Source organism: Triticum aestivum, chromosome 5B (assembly GCF_018294505.1).
Source record: "Triticum aestivum cultivar Chinese Spring chromosome 5B, IWGSC CS RefSeq v2.1, whole genome shotgun sequence".
NCBI lineage: Eukaryota > Viridiplantae > Streptophyta > Magnoliopsida > Poales > Poaceae > Triticum > Triticum aestivum.
The window spans coordinates 694,309,716-694,331,029 of NC_057807.1; the positions used below are offsets into that span (position 1 = coordinate 694,309,716).

The 21,314-nt window shown below is 46.0% G+C and overlaps 1 pseudogene; it reads right to left on the reverse strand.

Annotated features, from left to right (window-relative positions):
* Nucleotides 1–13,482: 13,482 nt before the first annotated feature.
* Nucleotides 13,483–17,717, reverse strand: LOC123117742 (uncharacterized; annotated as a pseudogene).
* Between the last annotated feature and the right edge of the window lie 3,597 nt (nt 17,718–21,314).

The window sequence follows — 21,314 nt, forward strand, 5'->3', positions numbered from 1 at the left end:
GTTACCGGCAAGTCTCTTTACTCGTTCCATAATGTATCATCCCGCAACTAACTCATTAGTCACATTGCTTGCAAGGCTTATAGTGATGTGCATTAACGAGAGGGCCCAGAGATACCTCTCCGACAGTCGGAGTGACAAATCCTAATCTCGATCTATGCCAACTCAACAAGTACCATCGGAGACACCTGTAGAGCACCTTTATAATCACCCAGTTACGTTGTGACGTTTGGTAGCACACAAAGTGTTCCTCCGATATTCGGGAGTTGCATAATCTCATAGTCATAGGAACATGTATAAGTCATGAAGAAAGCAATATCAATATACTAAACGATCAAGTGCTAAGCTAACGGAAAGGGTCAAGTCAATCACATCATTCTCTTAATGATGTGATCCCATTTATCAAATGACAACTCATGTCTATGGTTAGGAAACCTTAACCATCTTTGATTAATGAGCTAGTCAAGTAGAGGCATACTAGTGACACTATCTGTCTATGTATTCACACATGTATTATGTTTCCGGTTAATACATTTCTAGCATGAATAATAAACATTTATCATGAAATAAGGAAATAAATAATAACTTTATTATTGCCTCTAGGGCATATTTCCTTCAATAATGACTCGTCTTGAAAGTCTCAACATCATTAATCCATGAAACAAAATGATTTATCTCCTCGCAAGTTAGTTCAGACCCATAACTATAGTAGGTTTTATCTATTACTTTCCGTACATTTTTTGAAGAATGGAATAAGCTGTCAACTATTTTTAAATAAACAATATAAATTACTTAATAAATATGTTTGAGAAACTCACATAGAGGTAGAACTGAAAGCGTATTAATATCGACCCAAATGTCGATATTATCTTCGTCGATGTCATCTTCAGGATCACCAAGATTGAAGGTGACATGCATACCCTCCTGGAAACCATACGCCTTGCATAGTGCTATCCAATTCGAGAAACCAAAATGGGAGTAGGTCACCCCATTGTATAGCTTTACGGCAAAAGCGTAACCATGTTGGGTCCTGATCGGTGACCTCTCTTTGTGTCCCTATTCTCATGATCTTCGAAATCCAGCTTCTCCAAGACATAACATCTTGCATGGCGGGGAATGCACTAGTAGAATTGTAAAAAACAGAAAATACACGTTGAAGAAGCAGAAGTCATGCTTGATTATGAAAAAAAGTCTTGTCATCCTTGCGTACCGTACAAACATCGAAGGTCTCATCGAGCTTAATACTGAAGCATCGTCCGTCTTCCAGGTGAGGCCTATCACACAGACCCCGGTCCTTGCCATAGTAGTCGCACTCAGGGATCCTATCATCGTCGGACATTTCCTATGTTCATAATTCAAAGATTAAATATCAATCGAGGGCAATTGCCAGGAAACTCAACACATAGGTCATTATGCAGCACAGCTTGACTTTCGGTCCATCGAGTCTTCCTTGCTACACTCTATCTCACATGGTGTATATGGTGGGCACTCCCTCTCTGATATTGTGAGTGCATTTCACCTTAATGTCTAGCACACGTGAACGAAGAAGAAGCCACCCCCACGATAACAATCAGGATTCTTCCTCTCTGATATTTCGACAGTATATGGTGGATACTCCCTCTCTGATATTTCGACCATCGATGATGGTCGCTTCCCCTCCTTCTCTCGTGCATTACCAAGGTATATTACGAGAAGAAGGAAAGAAGCGACCCCCACGACAATAGTCGGCATCCTTCCTTCAAGAACAGACTGAAAGTCACTCAAGTAGCATCGACAAACTGAAAGTCAATCGGTTACATATATGGAGAAATGACATAAAAAATTCGGCACGACCTTTGCTAAAATAGGACATATCGAGCGCCTGAAATTTGCCGAAACGGAAATGAATCAACATTCCGGCAAAACATAGGCTACTCGGAGGTGTTCCCTGCAAACAACAAAAGCCAAGATTCCGGCAAATTTTCTATTCTATATCTATTTTTGACTAAAAATATAATTGAAAAGACCTACTAAAAAATTATATTACCAAAAATACCCTAGTTCCAACCCTAACCTACTTCTAATCCATCAATTTATGCAATACAGGAGGGAGGGATGGAGGGACAGGGTCAGAGGGAGAGGGAGGGAGGGATGGAGGAAGAGGGTCAGAGGGAGGGAGGGAGAAGGGAGGGTGGGAGGGAGAGGGTGGGAGGGACATATATCGGGGGGCGACGGTGGCAGCGGGCGACGACGACAACAACAAGGTAATGCGGGCGACGACGGCAGCGGGCGACGACGGGGCAAGATGGAGAGAACGGTGGGAGTGGAGAGGGAGAGTGAGACCGTGCACGTGGGCCGGAGAGGATAAGGTGGGATTAGCAGTAGTGCGGCTCATCGGGCCATGCTACTGCTAGCCCACCTAGTTGTAGCGCGGGGCAACAACCCACACTCCTGCTAAGTTGGGCATGTGAGCTGGGCCCGGGGTAGCTGTAGTAGCACCGCTCGTTGGGCGTCCCGTGCTATGCCAACATCCTTAGTAGTATGGCGGACCCAGGTCTAGCGCTGCCACTCTGTCTAACCCCGATGAGTAAAGGGGGCCACTTAGCAGTAGCGGGGTGCCGCAGCCCAGCGGTACTACTACTGTCCTACCTATGGCGTTGGTACGAGACATGCGCTACTGCTAATTATTAGTAGCGCCGTGTCACAATCCCGCGCTACTGCTAAGGTTCTATCTATAAGCTTTCTCCTAGTAGTGATTACTCAAAAATACATATTAAATCCTCAGGTTTTTCTACCTGGTAGATATTGATTTTCTGAAAAGTAAAAAACATGCATAAAACAACAACTGGCAGTTGGCACTGTAATAATATATATGTTAGTCCAGGAAAATAGTTTAAAATGCTATAAAAAGAATTTGAAAGTGATTACATAATAGCATATAACAATTAAAAATTATAGATATGCTTGAGACGTATCACCACCCCGGCCTCGCGCCGCATTTCTCATGGCTCGAGCTGGGGTCTGTGTAGACGTCATCGGTCCCAGCGGTGGCAACCTGACGAGGGACTGGTCCCCTATATCTACCACGGGACCTGTGGGAGATGAAGGCCGTGATATATAAACCGAACCACACCCGCTAGGCGGTGCCACTCCTTACTCTTCTTCGTCGCCGTAAGCTTCACACTTCTTCTCCGTCGCCGCTTGCCTCACTCCCTATCTACCATGTCTTGATGGCTGAACCCTCCATGTGGACCTTTCTTCGGCGAGACTGAAGAGGGATGTGCTGTGAGAAACTTCTAGGAGAATACCCAGAGGTGGTCCAAGTTGGTCGAGCAGAACGTGATCCCTGCCGTCCGCACCTACCCTGCCCGCATGACGATGGCCACAATGAAAGAAAGGAAGGCCGCGCTCACGGAGGGTTACAAAGTTGTGGCTTTCTCCAGCATAAAAGTTGCTCTTAAATAGGTAGCATGTTTGGAGCGAGCATGCATCTAGACTGGTGTGCATGGCCCATAGGGCAACGTTCAGAAGCAGTAGAGCTTGTTGGCCGCAAACACAAAAACGATACCTCGCTTACTACAGAGCTCCTATGTGATCTTGTTGTGCACGCGCCCGCTTCGTGGACCGGCTCAAAAAGGATGAGGGTGCGTCGGTTTTCCAGTTCGGCTGGTTACGGGTTGACCGGTCCACCGGTTATAGTTTTATTACTTCAATGAAATCCATTTTTTTCAAAAAGAAAATGTTAACTTGGTGATGAAAATAATATTTCCAAAAATAGAAATTCATAAAATTTCACAAAAAAAATTTCACTCAATTCAAAGAAAAGTTCGTCAACTTTAAAAAAAGTTCACAAATTCAAAAAAGTTCATAGATTGTGAAAAAGATCACCAATTCGAAAATTTTAATTTATGTATAAAAAATGTTCACCAATTTTGAAATACAAAGCACATGGAGGGCCCATCGCCAACAAGAAAAAGTCCACAAATTTGAAAAAGGTTAATTGATTCTGGAAACATTTCATCAATTTGAAATAAGTTCATTGATTTAGAAAATGTGTTCAGAAATTTTGGGGAAAATCTCATCAAAATCCAAAAAAGAAGTTCACAAATTTGTAAAAAGTTCGTCGATGTTGAATGTAAGTTCAAAATTTTGAAAAAATGTTCATCTATTTTGAAAAAATGTTCTTCAATTTTCAAAAACAAATTGTAAATTTAAAAAAAATTACCGGTTTTGCTAAACAGTTCATTGTTTTTTAGAATGGGTAAAATGAATTGGGAAAATAAAAAAAGGAAACAAAAAAATAGAAGTAAAACAATACAATAGCCCGTTCAGAGAAAAACAAAGAAACTAAGAAACAAAAAGGAAAAATACGTTTGATAGGCCAGCCCATTTTGATCTAGAGAGGTAGCTCTTGTGTGCTGTTTACATAAACATTTTAACGGGCACTTAAGGCGCCAAATTGGGGCCAGCCACTTATTGCGAGCGAGAAATAGCACTAGATATTTGTGGTATCGAGAATGAGCCTGGCCACAAAACCGCAACGATGTTAGGCTCATTGTAGCGCACACTAGGCTTGCTATGTTTATTTTTCCTTGTTCGCGTGAGACTCATAGTACTCCCTCTGTAAAGAAATATAAGAGCATTTAAGTCACTATTTTACTGAGCTAAACGGAGTACGGCATTTTGGAGTCCGAGCTACATGGAGCCCTTCATTTTGAAAATTTCAAAATTCACAAATTTCAGTTTCAAAAAATTCTGGAAAACAATACACATGTATGTAAGGATGTAAAGTGTACGTGTGAAAATTTTCAGGATGGAATACCTTGAATATGAGGTACATAAAAAAACAAAATCATGGACTTAGAATATGAATAGTACATATGCTAAAAAGCCCTAGATTTGTCGTTTCTGTGTAGCTCACATTTTAATGTATTTCAGCCTGAAAATTTGCACACATGTACATTATGTATCTAGGTACATGTGTATTTATTTTCAGAATTTTTTGAAACTGAAAAGTTTGAAGTTTGAAGTTTTCAAATAAAGGCCTCCATGGACCTCGGTTTCTGTTTGGCATTTTTGATATAAATACTCTTATATTTATTTACAAAGGGAGTACTAGACATTCACCAGTCCCTTTTTGTTTATTTTATTCATTTTTATGTTTTATTTTCCTTTTTTGTGTCCTTTCTTCTTTCTATTATTTTTGTTACTTTTTTTCATTGTTACTATTCTTGCCGGATTACCAATCATCGTGTATTAAAATTGTAAGTAGCGCAATTAAAAAATATCATTACTCTATTTTATTAATACTCATTTGTAGTTCCAAATGTTCACCGTTTACCTAAAATGTTCATTATATACTACCTCTGTACTAAAATATATTACAATTTTACAGTTCAATCTGACACGGAGGGATTATTTCAGAAAATATTCAGCACCTATACGAGGAAATTCATTGTACATTTAAAGTAAGATCATCTTGTATTTTAAAAAATCATGTGTACTTTTTAAAATGTTCGTCGCACATTTCAGAATGGAATGGTATATTTGAAATTTTATTCAACATATGTTTAAAAAATCATGTGTACTTTTTAAAATGTTCGTCGCACGTTTGTCGTGAATTTAGAACCTATTTATCATGCATTCAAAAAAAATTCAACATATATTAAAAATATTCATGTATTCCAGAAATATTAATAAAAAAATCATGTATGAAAGAAAATCTTCATGGTGTTTCTATTTTCGTATTTCATTTTTATTTTTATTTTTCTTGTTCTTATCATCTGGTGCTAGTTTCCTGTTCACCGTGTATTGAAAAAAAGGCATGGTGTCTTAAGTACCATATTGCATATTGTTGTTACTTTTTTATTTTATAAGGTACTTCATCAATCTGTTCTGCGAACCACTCTCTCGGCTCATATCAATTATTTTTCTCAAGTAACTTAACATGCACGTGAAGTCTCGATCAGTCCATCAATTTTCACCGTCCTCCACATAGTGAACAAATGTTTGTGCATATGCACGTATCCCATATACGTACGGGAGGACACTGGTGAACGTATTCTGTCTCTCTCTCTGAACAAATCAAGGGTCTCCCTCTCTCTAGCTAGCTACGACGTTGAACACGAGCTCAACAACTGCCAGTGCCAAGGCATGGTCCCCGGTGCTAATCCCGTGCTCTCGAACTGGCTGAACCGTGTGTGCCTTTGAAACACCGCCCTTCCAGCCACGCACCACCTTGATTGGGGAGGGAGGACCATTTGTTGATGTAGTTTTTGCGGCGTCTTTAGCTGTGATTCTGCCACTGGACAGCGTGCTCCAACCGCAATTCATGGCATCGTACACGGCCCGCAGCCTTGCGGCCTAGCACACGACCACACTCATGATCACCAAATCCTTCTTCAGCTCGTCGTCCTTAAATGGTTTCTTCCTGTTTTGCTCTCACAGTGCCACCGCCGCGTCTGCCACGCCAAACTTACCGAGCTTCAGTTGCGGTAGGTTTGTGGCACCACCAACCAAGGTGTTATAATTACCGTTGAGTCCTACCAGTGTGGCGTCCGGATGGACTTTAGTTCTTTCATCTGTCAGTTTGAACAACTTTCCTTCGAAGTTGGTGAAGGCGAAGACGTACACGTTGTCGTTGCGGGCAGAATCCTTGGGGGGCAGCCCCGCCCTTGCCTACCAACACCACTTCAACCCACCATGGTGGAGGCCTGTTGTCCTTGGTCTGCCTGACGAGCAGCACGAGTCATCGTTTGACCTTCCCCGGATTTGGGCCCAATAGCTTGGCACGCAAAGTCGACGTGAACATTGTGTACGATCGGATAGATATTAAACTTCACCACTTCTTGAGGGCTACAACCGAAAGAAAAATAAATAAAAGCGAGTTAGAAAAATTATAATATTATACAGCGATACTAACAAAAGAATGTTATTTGGTAGAAAATGGTAACATGCCTTATGGGAGAAAGGAAGGAGGATGGCGGACTTCAGTAGAAAATGCAAAATGAGATATTAGTAGGAGTTTGATTCCAGAATAGCTCTCAGTTGAACCTATTGAGCATTATCATATACATAAAACCTTGCAATCAAACTATTCCATTGCATATCGAAGGTGAGGGAGCCTATTAACCATCATTGAATACATATCTTTCCAATCTAACTAATTTTTTCGTTAGGTTATGATACTACAATTTATATGATGTTACTTTTTCACCTATTTCGGATTGATTTTAGTTTTCATCGTCATTATACTATAGCTAGCGAAACAAGCAGTACAGAGTTTTCACTTTCTCTATCGATTTATGATGAGATAGTAGACCCGAATTGCTACGATGAAAGTAATAATATGTGAAAGAACTTACGCAGGAGTGGTGGCGACTGGCAGAACCATAACGCCATGACGAGCGTTGAAGACGGTGAACCGCCTCAACTTGTCGACGGGGTCGCATGACACCTCGTGAATGCTGCACCAGCACTCATACAGGTCCCACAATGTCTCCTCCAAGCAATGACGGAGCTATGTACGTTGCTGCAGGGCCATGCGCCCTCCCCCCCTTGCCCTAGCTTTTATAAAAGCCGGGTAGGAATTTTTGGGGGACTGCTTAGTTTAGAGGAAATATAACCTTTGCCCCACTCCCCTCCCCCAAAATACATATTTTTATCCCCCCCTCCTCCTCTTGAAAATCTTGTCTAGCTCTGCCGCTGCCTCCGGAGTCGAGGTCTTCATCAACGAACAGCATGCTGGCCGCTGGCACAGCTGTGGCCAGGACTAGTGTGGCCACTGCTGTCACCATGTGCAGCAGCGGCCCTTGGATCGGGGCAGGATTGAGAGACGTGGGAAGAGAGATGGCGTTGGGGCTGTGGGAAGAGATCAGGGCGCACAATATGCACAAGGAGTCGGAGCCATGGATTTATAGGGAGCGTGATGCTGTGGCTGTGAGCTAGAGCACACGCATGTAATAAGGAGTGTTGTGGCAGAAGACAAAATACGGTCCCTATTGGAGGAAAAGGTAGCAGGCAGGCAATGTGTCCAAGTGGATGCCAGCTCGACGGGCGATGGTGTCTTGTGTACACTGGCATTGATCTGTTGTACACGTATTCCTCCCTCAAAACTTGAATGGAAAGATAAAATCATCTCGTCCAATGCATATGGCTCGCATCAATGAAAAGCAAAGCAACCCCAAGAGCCGGCTCAATCGATCTTAACAAATTTTGGCAGCCAAAACGATTCCACCATAGTAACCGGCTGTGTACGTCCATCCGGAATAGAGCAAGCATTTTTTATTCAAATGTTGGTGCTATCTCTTCCCCAATTTGCGTGTATGACAGACTCTAATCAGCTGCCAAAGTTTCTTGAGCGTACGGGTCAATCGTGCAGTGTGCTCTTGTGCCTCGTCTTTTTAGAATATGAGAGGATTGACCACATGAAAGCATAGTGAGTTAGGCGGTGACGATGGCGAGCGACAATTTGTGGATCTAGATGTGAGGACATGCATATGTAGAGAATTCCAAGTATCAGGAAAACCTTGCAAGCATAACATTTCCTTCATCAATGGAATTAGGGGGGGGGGGCACGATAGAAGACATTATTGATGATTATTATAGTGTTGCTAATTTCGGAGCAACAAATGCTCCCGTAATGCCGGGGCTTAATGATGCGTCTCAATGCCAAAGAAAACCCATGAATTCTTTTTGCACCTTCCAATCCTTCGAATGGCTCCTGGGAGGCCAAAGGTACTCGGTCAAATTTCATCGGTACAAGGAGTGTATTGTCAAACCTTAAATAATCAACTGCCAAACAAAAGAGATAAACTAATTTTTATGCAATGTTTGATTCCACCCTAAATGGTCATTAGAGCTTAAACTTCTACTAAATATTTTTTTCTTTTTTTGATGATATCTATTAAGTTTATTAGTTTTGTAGTACATGGGTAGCTTAATAGTTTCCTGAAGTAGCTTAAAGATAATTTGGCTAAATACATGATGTAGTTTTTATTTCAAGCAAGAGAGTATTCATTATATTTAATTAGAGTACAAGGTAGATATAACTTTTGTGGTTGTTGTAACAAAAAAAAGTCCGATTAGCACTACACTAGGCTGCTTGATACGAGTTTTCGAATGGAACTAGCACGCGATGCTGCCACGACGACACCACCGGTCCACCACTCGGACCTTGCTGGCCTTCCTTGCCATGGTCTCTCTCACCAGTTCAAGATATAGGGAGGCAGTGATTGCTGAAAGCTGGGGCAAAAGTAAACCAAATGGGCATCTGGGGTCAGTTCGTGATGCCCTGAAGGAGATGATGCAGCGGCTGCGAGCATGGAGCAAGGCAAATTTCGGCCATGTCATGACCGAGATTGAAAAGTTGCACACTGAACTAGCTGACTTGCAGCTTCAAGATGCGGATAGGGCAGCCATAAGACAGAAGATGTATCAACTGGACGAGTTATTGTACCGTAAAGAGATGTTGTGGCTGCAGCGTTCACGAATCACATGGCTCAAGGAAGGTGAGAGGAACACTATGTACCTCCATCGGCGGGCTGTGTAGCGCGCGCGTCGCAATTATATTCAGCGTCTGAGACGTACTGATGGGACGTGGTGCTCGTCCCCCTCTGAGATGGAGTTGATGGCCACCTCATACTTTAAGGAGGTGTTCACAAAGGACCCGACCCTCTCCCCGGAGGCGGTCCTGGAGAGGATAACACCAAAAGTTACACAAGAGATGAACACAACTTTGTGTAGGCCGTTCACTGTGGAAGAGGTGTCCGATGCGCTGTTCCAAATTGGACCGCTAAAAGCACCAAGTACGGATGGGTTTCTTGCTCGGTTCTATCAGCGGAATTGGGCTGTTATGAAGGGGGAGATTACAGCGGCAGTTATGGAATTTTTTGATACAGGAGTCATGCCGGAGGGTGTGAATGATACAGCTATTGTACTAATTACGAAGGTTCGGTTTCATAAGGAGCTCAAGGATTTTAGTCCAATAAGTTTGTGTAACGTGATCTACAAGATTGGGTCTAAGTGCTTGGTGAACCGGCTACGTCCTTTGTTGGCGGAACTAATTTCAGAAAACCAAAGTGCTTTTATACCCGGCTGGCTTATCTCGGATAACTCGATCATAGCTTTTGAGTGTATCAATCATATTCAGACTCTCAAGAATAATAATCCAGTTGCGTGTGCATACAGGTTGGACTTGTCTGAGGCTTATGACCGGGTGGATTGGGACTTCCTAGAGAAGGCCTTAGGCAGATGGGGTTTCTCTGCAACGTGGATCAAGTGGATGATGGCTTGTGTAAAATCGGTCACATATTCTATGAAATTCAATGGAAAGTTGCTTGAGGTTTTCTCCCCGTCAAGAGGGCTTCGACAAGGTGATCCGCTGTCCTCATTTCTATTTCTTTTTGTCGCTGACGCCTTGTCTGCTCTGATTACCAGCTCTGTTGAGAGTGGTGAATTAAGGGGAGTGACCATTTGTCGAGGTGCTCCGGTGATATCTCACTTACTATTTGCGGATGATACATTATTGTTCTTTGAGGCTTCGAGCCAGCAAGCTAGCATTGTCAACGGTTTGTTGTCACTTACATTTCAGCGACGGGTCAACTTATAAATCCCGAAAAGTGTTCCATCCTCTTCTCTGACAACTACAATGCGGTGGTGGCGGATAAGGTAAAAGGCATTTTGAAAGTTTCCCAGCAAGTATTTGATCCCAAATACCTGGGCTTACCGGTGCCAGAAGGAAGAGTTCACAAAGGACAATTCGAAACACTTAAGGAAAGATTGAGAGCAAGGTTGATAGATTGGAGTGAACAGTTTGTATCTTTGGGGAACAAGGAAATCTTGATTAAGTCTGTTGCACATGCCATCCCTACATATGTTATGAGTATCTTCAGGTTGGCTGCGTCAGTTTGCGATGACTTGACAAGGATGATGAGGCAGTACTGGTGGGGGGTGGAGAATGGTAAGAGGGAGATGGCCTGGCTTAGTTGGAAGAAGATGGTGGTTCCAAAGTCTATGGGGGGCATGGGCTTCCATGACATGAGAGCTTTCAATCACGCCCTGCTTGCTAAGCAGGCATGGCGTCTGTTGGATTGCCCAAATATCCTGTGTGCACGACTTCTTAGAGCAAAATATTACCCCCATGGTAATTTGTTGGATACAGTGTTTCCGACCAGCTCGTCTGCAGTTTGGAAGGGGATTGTACATGGTCTTGAGTAGGTGAAGAAAGGCATCATTTGGCGGGTGGGGGACGGGACACTGATTAGAACTTGGAGAGATGCTTGGATTCCGAGGGGTCATAATCTTCGGCCAATCACACCAAAGTGCAACTGCAGACTTAATTGGGTGGCGGATTTCTTAACTGTACACGGTGCTTGGGACGAACAAAGGCTGCGAGAACATTTTTGGGACATGGACGTACGGGAGATTCTTAAGATCCATACCTCACCAAGGAATGACCAAGACTTCATTGCCTGGTTTCCGGAGAGGAGCGGACAATTTTCTGTCAGGAGTGCCTACAGGCTCGCAACTCTTAGCGTCGATCAGGGGAGGACACCCGCGACAAGCAGTAGGCCCTCTGGGGACAGGCCGATCTAGCAGTGCATATGGACAACCAAGGTACCCCTCAAGATGATGATCTCGGCGTGGAAGGCGGTATCGGGGGCGTCAACAACAAACGCCTGCAAAAAGTATCGACATATATCTACACGTGATACCTGCCCTCTATGCGCTAAGGAAAAGGAGTCCTCTTTCCATGCCCTAGTTACATGTGATCATGCTCAGCAACTATGGCAACAGATGTGGATCGTGTGGAGCTTGTCACGCCATGAACTGCTGCAGGATACAGGGCAAGACTGGCTTCTAAATGTGTTGGCAAATTGTGATGAGTATATGAGGGCGTGTGTGATCATGCTGATTTGGCGTATTTGGTCTCTCCGGTCAGATCTAGTACATGGAAAGGAAGTTCCGTCGGTGGCTACATCAACTTTATATTTGCAAAGTTATATGCAATCATTAGATCTATGCCCCAAATACTCCATTGATGATATTATCAAAGGGAAGATTCCTATGCGGAGCGAGGTGCCGACTGTCGCACAAAAGGAGGTCATAGTCCACCCCTGGCCGAAGCCACCACCGGGTAAGGTGGCCTTGTCTATTGATGGAGCCTTTCTTCAATCTGATGGATCAGCAGCGGCACGGATGGTACTAAGGAGACATGATGGGAGTGTGATTTTCTCAGCGTACCGATGCATCTTTAACTGAAATGAAGCTCTGGAAGCGGAGTTGCATGCGTTAATGCAAGGGATGGCTCTGGTCATCCAGCATTGTGATCTCCATGTCATTGTTCAGTCGGATTCTTCTGTCGCCCTCTCCGCCCTGTCTGGCGACAGTTTATCTAGGTAGGCCTATGGACATTTGGTCGCTGAGATTCGACTTCTTATGGTAGATAGAGAGTTTATTCCCTCAAAAATTAGCCGTATGCAGAATAGGGTAGTAGATCGTTTGGCCATGTATAGTCGTACAGAGAGTACTACTGTTGTAAGGCTGGGTCGAGGTCCACCGTGTGTTGAGGACCTCCTGCCTCGTGATTGTAACCCTATACCTTTGGAATAAAGTTCTTTTACCAGCGCAAATAGGGAGGATGGATCAATATTCTCGGGAGACCGGAGTGGTAGGGATGTGGTCAGCGGACCAACAATTGGACCACCCGCATTGTATGCTGCTGGCTTGCAGGCTAGGGTTCGGAAAGATCAGGCTAAGATAATGGATGGAACATTATATGTCACGAAGAAAGATGGGCGAGTCTTAAGAAAGATGGGAAAGTTGAGGCCATTGAAACATTGGGTGGCGATGCTTTGAGACAATGTTATTTATTGATTATGATTTGTGCTGCTGCTCAAGATGTTCACACTGCTACATCGAACTTCCATTGTTGCCTTCATGGGCGTTTTAGCGGTCATATATTGTTAGTTTGCGTAATTTTGCTACTGAATTGCTAGATGTTGGCTCTTTTGAACTTGTTAGGCTAGTGGTTAGGTGCCATCAGGTTTTTGCACCATAGTGCATGCGTTGACGCCGTCAATGCACGGTGGGTTTCTTGTTAGTGCTTTAAACCCATTTCTTCCCGTTCTCATTTCCTCGATACCTTTGTATGCTGGGCAGATGTATATCCTTTATGAGGACTAATGGAAATGGCTGGGATTAGGCTGTTCACAGAAAAAAGGAATGCTTACACTTTTCGATGAACATAATGCTTTAGAGCTAGGTGTTCTTGCAGCAAAGTACATGCACCGATCTCATCAGACAGGATTTTGTTTTTGATTCGTCAAGTATTTATTTCACGCTTAGGAACAGAGGAATTGTATCACTAATCATTACGTAGTCTAATATGAATATATGATAAAAGAATATCAATTACTTAATCTGCTGCACATATATGCATGGCTTGTTCATCAACAATGTGCAATCAACAAGACATACACGCATACTCGGGTGCAAATTCCGCACTTTCCTTCACACACACGGACACTCGGTCCTCACGTGCAACGACGCCGTCGGCGGGGCAGGGCATGCCACTTCCATGTCGTCGCCGAACAGCTCCTCCCATGTGCATTGGAAGCTGCCGTCATCCTCCTCCACCGTCTCGACGCCTTGGTGAACGTCGCCATGTTCGCCGGCTAAGGACTCCTCCAATGTACAGTCGCTGCCATGCTCGGCCGCCTTAGTATTTCCCTGGAGCGTCGGTCCTAATTCTGGAAGCATGTCGGTGAAAAACCCGCCTGGATCCACGCTGCCGTCGTCCACTACTCCGGGGGGCAACGTCTCGTCGTCTTGGTCGGACATGAACGAACGCTCGAACTCCCGAAGCGTCCCGCCGGCGGCATCTTGTTGTTGGATGGTCATTTCTTGGCGGCGTGGGGTTTTGGGACGTGGAGCCTCCGGATGTTGGACCTCGGCGGCCGCCTTCCTCTTCTTCTTGGAACCAGGGGCGTTGATTACCGACGCGTAGGTAATCTCCCTCTTGTGGGTTGAGACGTAGATCTTGCATAGGACCATTCCGGCCGCACCGTCTTGTTCGTCCTCGTGGTCGAGGCCGTACTCCTTCATGCACCACCCAACCCTGGTTCTGGCTGCTCCAGGCCTCTTGATCCCAAAGGAAAGATGGTCGATGAGGCCGACCCGTTTACCTTGAGTGTCTAGCACGGGATGGCTCTTCTCGGAGTGCCAGTTGTAACCCTCGTCGTCGTCGACGACGCGCTGTCGCCTCCCGCTGCGGCCACCTTTGGTCTTGTGACGACGGACCGGTGAGAAGAAGTACCACACGCCTCCTTTCCCGTCGTCCTTGTCGGAGCCAGGCGCGTGGGCACGGTTCTCGATGAGGTCCCCGGGTGGCGCGGAGTAGACGTCGTCTTCGTGGATGAAGCTGCTGAAGCGGCCTCGGTCTGCTCCGGCGATCCTCGGGCGGAGGAACTGGTTGATGAGCTCGTGATCCTGGGGACTGAAGGTGGAGCCGACGGGAAAGAGCTCGTCATGGCCGGCCATATTGAATCGCCTTCGCTTGATCAGAGCTAGCTAGGGGACGTACTTCTCGTCGCCTCGATCAGAAGGAACTAGCTATGGAAGGTCCGTAGGTGTGCAACCCTAGCTAGGTAGGTATATATGGATGGATCGCGACACAGGGCTATGTACGTGCCGTCCTTGATCAATACACTACTAGAGTGCTTCGGACTCAGGAGCGTCTTCAGTTCGTATACGGATTGCTAGCGTACGCATCTAGTGTATATACGGTCCGTAAGGTGTATGTGGTGGTTGTGGCGCTGCAACGTAAGCGTAGAACGACCGCGCGTTGAGGGAGCGAGCAAGCTGGGATTCAGCTCGTTTGGATCCATGCACTGCACGATCTCTCTGTCAAGCGGACGCAAACGATCTCTCTGTGAAACGCCCGGCTTCGCCACGCAAACATCGATCTAATCATCCTTAATTAATACAGTGCTTCCCGTCTTCACTTCGTATCGCTAAGGGATTTGGTTTGCAATTGCACGCAACGTCGAAACTCCTGATATGGCTTTTCCTTTAGATTCTTTTTTGTTCCATTTCTCTCACTTTTCTCTTTTTATCACATTTTGCTTTGCCGGTCTATGATTGGTGGTACTACTGCACTACCGAAAAAATACATGTTACCCAGTACTTTATCATAATTAAGCCGAGTGTTATTTCACGCGTACTCCGCTTAACCTAGTGTAACCTAGCTAGTGTAAGCCGGGTACCACCGTGACCGGCTCCACCGTGGTGTCCAACCCTTTTCCCAGTGGGCCGGCTCCACCGTGATCTTGGGGTGCGCATGCGACTACCACTGGGTTTTGCAAGATGATGGAGATATGTGCACGGTTCACCGACGTCATTGAGCTCATCAAGGAGGGGCGAGCTGTGACATCCGTAGTGACAACGACGGAGCGGCAGCGCATGGTCCCTGATGTTGGTGTCGGCGCTTCCAATCGACATCTTCCTACGAGAGACGAAGGAGAGTGAGTCAGACGACCCCGGGAAGAAAGCTCGGTGTACCAAGCATCAGTCACTCGTTTGTTCCCCGGCGGCCTATGCGGTGGGAGAACTAGCGCCGGCAACCATCAATCTGAATGTCAATGACGAGATGGTCGAATGTCAATGACGAGATGGTGGATGGCGACGCCAGTGCAAAAGCGATGCAGATGGTGGATGGTAACGACAATGCAGAAGCCGTGGACATGGTTGTGGTCGCGTCTATGTGGGGCTGCAGTACCTTGCCGCTGGAGGTTGACGACTATGCTTGTCAAGCTACATGTGCTTGGTACAACTCGAGCCTCGCGGCGCTAGAGGCCAACAGGCCTAATGTTCGGGCATGAATATAAACAGTCAATGTTTTAGTAGCTGATGGGGAGGAACACATCGGGAGCCACATCCTCAAGTGTTGCACCATTCATCCATTTGTCGGCCCAAAAAAAAATACTTTCTACCATGTCGTTGAGGATCGACCTGGCTCGCGGCAATGAAAATTGTCTCTCTTGATCGCTGAGAGGAGCAGCCAACACATTCCAAGCCCTATTATCTGAGGTGCACAATTTCAGGCCCATCTGAGGCGACGAGTCGAGTTCACGTATTTTAGGTTCATAATTCATAAACCCCCTAGTGGCTTAGGGCGACAAACCACCTTCCATCCGACAAGGCAATGCCCCCCTTTTCTACATAAATGCCCTTCTCCTGAATTCTATCTATTCCTTTGAAGACCCAAGGTGGTGGATCAAGAGTTATGATGGGGAAAATTGGTATGGCTGAGAGGATTAGATGACCGCTTTCATAAAGAAAGCTGGTGCGCCACAGTCCCAATCTTCTTCTGATCGTTTCAATGAGGCTTTGAAAATCTTGCTTTCAAAGTTTCCTCAAACTGAGTGGCAAACCCAACTACTGGATCGGAAGCGGAGAGACTTTTTTTTATGGCATGGTAATACATGTCCCATTTATATCATATAAAAACCATACTACAAATCACGTACATACCGACCTAGCAAAAATTAAAAATGCCATACCGATGAAGTGGTACCACTACTCATACAACGGGCTGCATGGGTGAAAGCTATATCGCATGGCGTATACTAGACATGAGCACATCATACCCACCGACAGTGGCGTACCCAGGGGGTGTGCCAGGTGTGCCATGGCACACCCAGATATTTGGAAAACATTTTTTCGTCATGTAAACATTTGCTTATTTTTAAGGGAGCGCCTGGAACTCATTCGAATGAGACATAAAATGGTCTCATTCACATGACGTATGCATGACATCCCCTTTTCTTGTCCCAGCCCGTTTCCCTCTGGCCAGCATTGTCCTTCTCCTTGTCCCAGCCCGTTTCCCTCTCAGGCCCGCACTGTCCCTCTCAATAACGGGCCTCTTTTGCTTGTCACTTTTTTGCTTGTCAGTTTTTTTTTTGTTATTTGTTTTGGTTGTTGGAGCGCCGCAGCCCGTTTCCCTCGCAGGCCCACACTGTCCCTAATCTTTTGTTTTGGTTGTCATTGTTAAATAAGCCAATCAAAACAAGGACAACTGGGACAGCTGCACATACAGGAAGATTTGGTGCTGGTGTTTGTGCTGAAATGGCTAGTCTGTTCAAACACTTTGATCACCAACATAAAATCCCCTCCTAGGGAGAAACACCTAAACTCACCCCCCCCCCCCCCCCCTTGCCACATAACCACACTCTAATAGAAGTTCAGAAATGCTATGGTACTCTGAATCTAACAAATTCAGACTTGCTGTACAAATTCTCTAGCAGAGACAGACTTCTATCAAATAGAGATTCCTGGCTCAATGAATCAAAATCCTCATCCCCTGCTGCCCAACCCACTACTCCAACGTGACCTACACAAAATTCACCAGTGCGAGCCGACGCATTCTATAGAACAAAAAATCGCGGCGCTGAGTTGAACGGAGCGGAACCAAACTGGAACTCCGCACACAAACGAAAAAAAAACAGCATAGAGATAGCGTGATGTGGACTTGGTCTTACTCTATCGCGTGCCGCGTGCTCAGTGTTGCCGGCGCAGAGATCGGGGGCCCTGCCCATGGCGGACGGTGCGTCGCCTGCGCGGAGCTCCCGGACGGTGCAGACGGCGGGGGACTTGTCGGGCGCGCGGGGCTCCTGGACGGGGCAGACGGCCGGGGCCTTGTCGAGCGCGCGAAGCTCCAGTACGGTCGGGATGGCTGGTGGCTCGTCGGCGGCGACATCGCAGGCCATCGTCTTCGATGTGCTCGCCCCCGTCTCTGCCCAGCTCTCTCTCCCACCGATTCAAACAGTGCCAGCCAAAAAGAGATAGAAGCAGAGCCGCACAACCTGGTGTTATCCGTTGCAAAACGTTGGACATCTTCCACAAAAACCCTAAAAAAGTAATACAGTTGAGTTCAAAAAATGGCCTTTATGCTCCTACACAAGAGGTTGTTTGTGTAAAAAACATACACGAGATCATACCATGTAAGGAAAAGTTGATACAAAAAAAATATTTTAATAAAAATAATTATTATACAATATTGATCATAGTAAAGACTAGGGACTATATTTTTTTACAAAATGCTATTATATTAAAACAAAGTAAAAAATCATTTGTTTTGTTCCATTAAAAAAGGAAAAAAAACTATCAAAAAAAGGAAATAGTAGTAAATAGAATGTGAGTCGAGCATCAACTTGGAACTAGTTGAAAAATCGTTCCTCAACAAACACACACAGACACCGGCACCTCTCAATTGCGATTTCAGTGGTTGACTTGCAAAAAAAATAAGGATTCGTACAGAAAACAATTTTTGTCCCTCCCCCTCCCCCTAGTTGCAAGTCGATACTCGACTAGCAACTTCTCCGCCTCCTCTTCGGTTGTGGCTCGATGGTAGACTCACAAAAACTAGGGACATGAGAAACACACACACACACACACACACACACACACACACATCCTCTAGTTGCGAGTCGATGGGTAACTTGCAACTGGGGACCCTCGACACATGCACAAACACATCCCCCCCTAGTTGCGAGTCGATGGTCAACTTGCAAGTTACAAGCAGGGCGCCACGAATAAAAAAAACCACCCCCCTACTTGCAAATCAATAGGCAACTTGCAACTGGGGTCCTCAACAGAACACACACACACACCTAGTTAGAAGTCGGTGGTTGAGATGCAACTCGGGGCCCCTTGACAAAAAAACACACACACACAAAGAAACACACACACACCCCTCTAGTCGCAAGTCGATTATCGACATGCAATTGGGCATCTCCCCCTAGTTGCGAGTCGATGGTTAACTTGCAACTAGGGGCCACGAATAAAATACACACACACATACACACATCTCCTAGTTGCGAGTCGATGGGCAACTTGCAACTGGGGGTCATCAACAAAACACACACACCCTAGTTGCAAGTCGGGGGTTGAGATGCAACTGGGGGCCCCTTGACAAAAAAGACAAACACCACACAGAGAGACACCCCAACTAGTTGCACACGCAATTGGGGACCCTCAACACACACACACACACACACACACACACACACACACCTCCCCCTAGTTGCAAGTCGATGGTCAACTTGCAACTAGGGGCCACGAATAAAAAACACATACACACACAACCCTAGTTGCGAGTTGATGGGCAACTTGCAACTAGGGGTCCTCGACAAACACATACACCCCCTTGTTAGAAGTCGGTGGTTGAGATGCAACTGGGGGGCCCTTGACAAAAAGACACACACACGCACACACTTCCAGCTGCGAGTCGGTTATTGACATGCAACTAGAGACCCACAACAAAACACACACACAGACACACGCACACACACACACACATCATAGTTGCGAGTCGATGGGGTAACTTGCAACTGGGGACCCTCGACACACGCGCACACACCTCTCCCTTGTTGCGAGTTGATGGTCAAACTAGCAACTGGGGGCCATGAATAAAAAAAACACAGACACACCCTTGTTGCGAGTCGATGGGCAACTTGCAACTGGGGGTCCTCAACACCCCCCTAGTTGCGAGTCGATGCTTGACATGCAACAAGGGACCCCCCTTAACAGAAAGACATGCACATGCACGCACTTATAGTTGCAAGTCGGTTATTAACATGCAACTAGGGACCCACAACAAAACACACACCCCTAGTTGCGAGTCGATGGGCAACTTGCAACTGGGGGTCACGAATAAAACACACACACACACACACACACACACACACTAGTTGCGACTCGATGGGTAGCTTGCAACTGGGGGTCCTTGACACACGCACACACACACACATCTCCCTATTTACGAGTTGATGGTCAACTTGCAACTGGGGGCCACGAATAAAAAAACACACACACAGACACACACACCCTAGTTGCGAGTCGATGGGCAACTTGCAACTTGGGGTCCTCAATAAAACACACACACACCTAGTTGCGAGTCCATGCTTGACATGCAACTTAGGACCCCTCTTTCACAGAAACACTCTCTCTCTCTCTCTCTCTCTCTCTCTCTCTCTCTCTCTCTCTCTCTCTCTCTCTCTAGTTGCAAGTCGATTATCTGACACGCATTTGGGACCCTCAACACACACACGCACACACACATCCCCTAGTTACGAGTTGATGGTCAACTTGCAACTGGGGGCCACGAATAAACACACACACACACACACCATAGTTGCGAGTCGATGGATAACTTGCAACTGGGGACCCTCGACACACGCACACACACCTCTCCCTTGTTGCGAGTTGATGGTCAACTTGCAACTAGGGGCTAAGAATAAACACACACACACACACACACACACACACACACACACACACTAGTTGCGAGTCGATGGGCAACTTGCAACTCGGGACCCCCTTGACAGAAACACACACACACACACACACACATCTCCCCCTAGTTGCGAGTCGATGGTCAACTTGCAACTGGGGGCCAAGAATAAAAAACAAAACACACGCACACATCCCTAGTTGCAAGTCGATGGGAAACTTGCAACTAGGGGTCGTCAACAAACACACACACACCCCTAGTTGAGACTCGATTGTTGAGATGCAACTGGGGGCCCCTTGACAAAAAGACACGCACATGCATGCACTTCTAGTTGCGAGTCAAGGGGCAACTTGCAACTGGGGGTCACGAATAAAACACACACAGAGACCCTAGTTTCGAGTCGATGGGTAGGTTGCAAGTGGGGGCCCTCGACACACGCACACACACACCTCTCCCCCTAGTTAAGAGTTGATGGTCAACTGGCAACTAGGGGACATGAATAAACACACAGACACACCCCCTAGTTGCGAGTCATTGGGCAACTTGCAACTAGGGGTCCTCAACAAAACACACACACCCTAGTTGCGAGTCGATGCTTGACATGCAACTGGGGACCCCCTTGACAGAAACACACGCACATGCACGCACTCCCAGTTGCAAGTCAGTTGTTGACATGCAACTAGGGACCCACAACAAAACACACACACAAACACACACACACCCCTAGTTGCGAGTCGATGGGCAACTTGCAACTGGGGGTCACGAATAAAACACACACACACACACACACACACTAGTAGTGAGTCGATGGGTAACTTGTAACTGGGGGCCCTCAACACACGCACACACACCTCTCCCTAGTTACGAGTTGATGGTCAACTTGCAACTAGGGGCCACGAATAAACACACACACACACACACACACACACACACACACACACTAGTTGCGAGTCGATGGGCAACTTGCAACTGGGGACCCCCTTAACAGAAACACACACACACACACACATCTCCCCCTAGTTGCGAGTCAATGGTCAACTTGCAA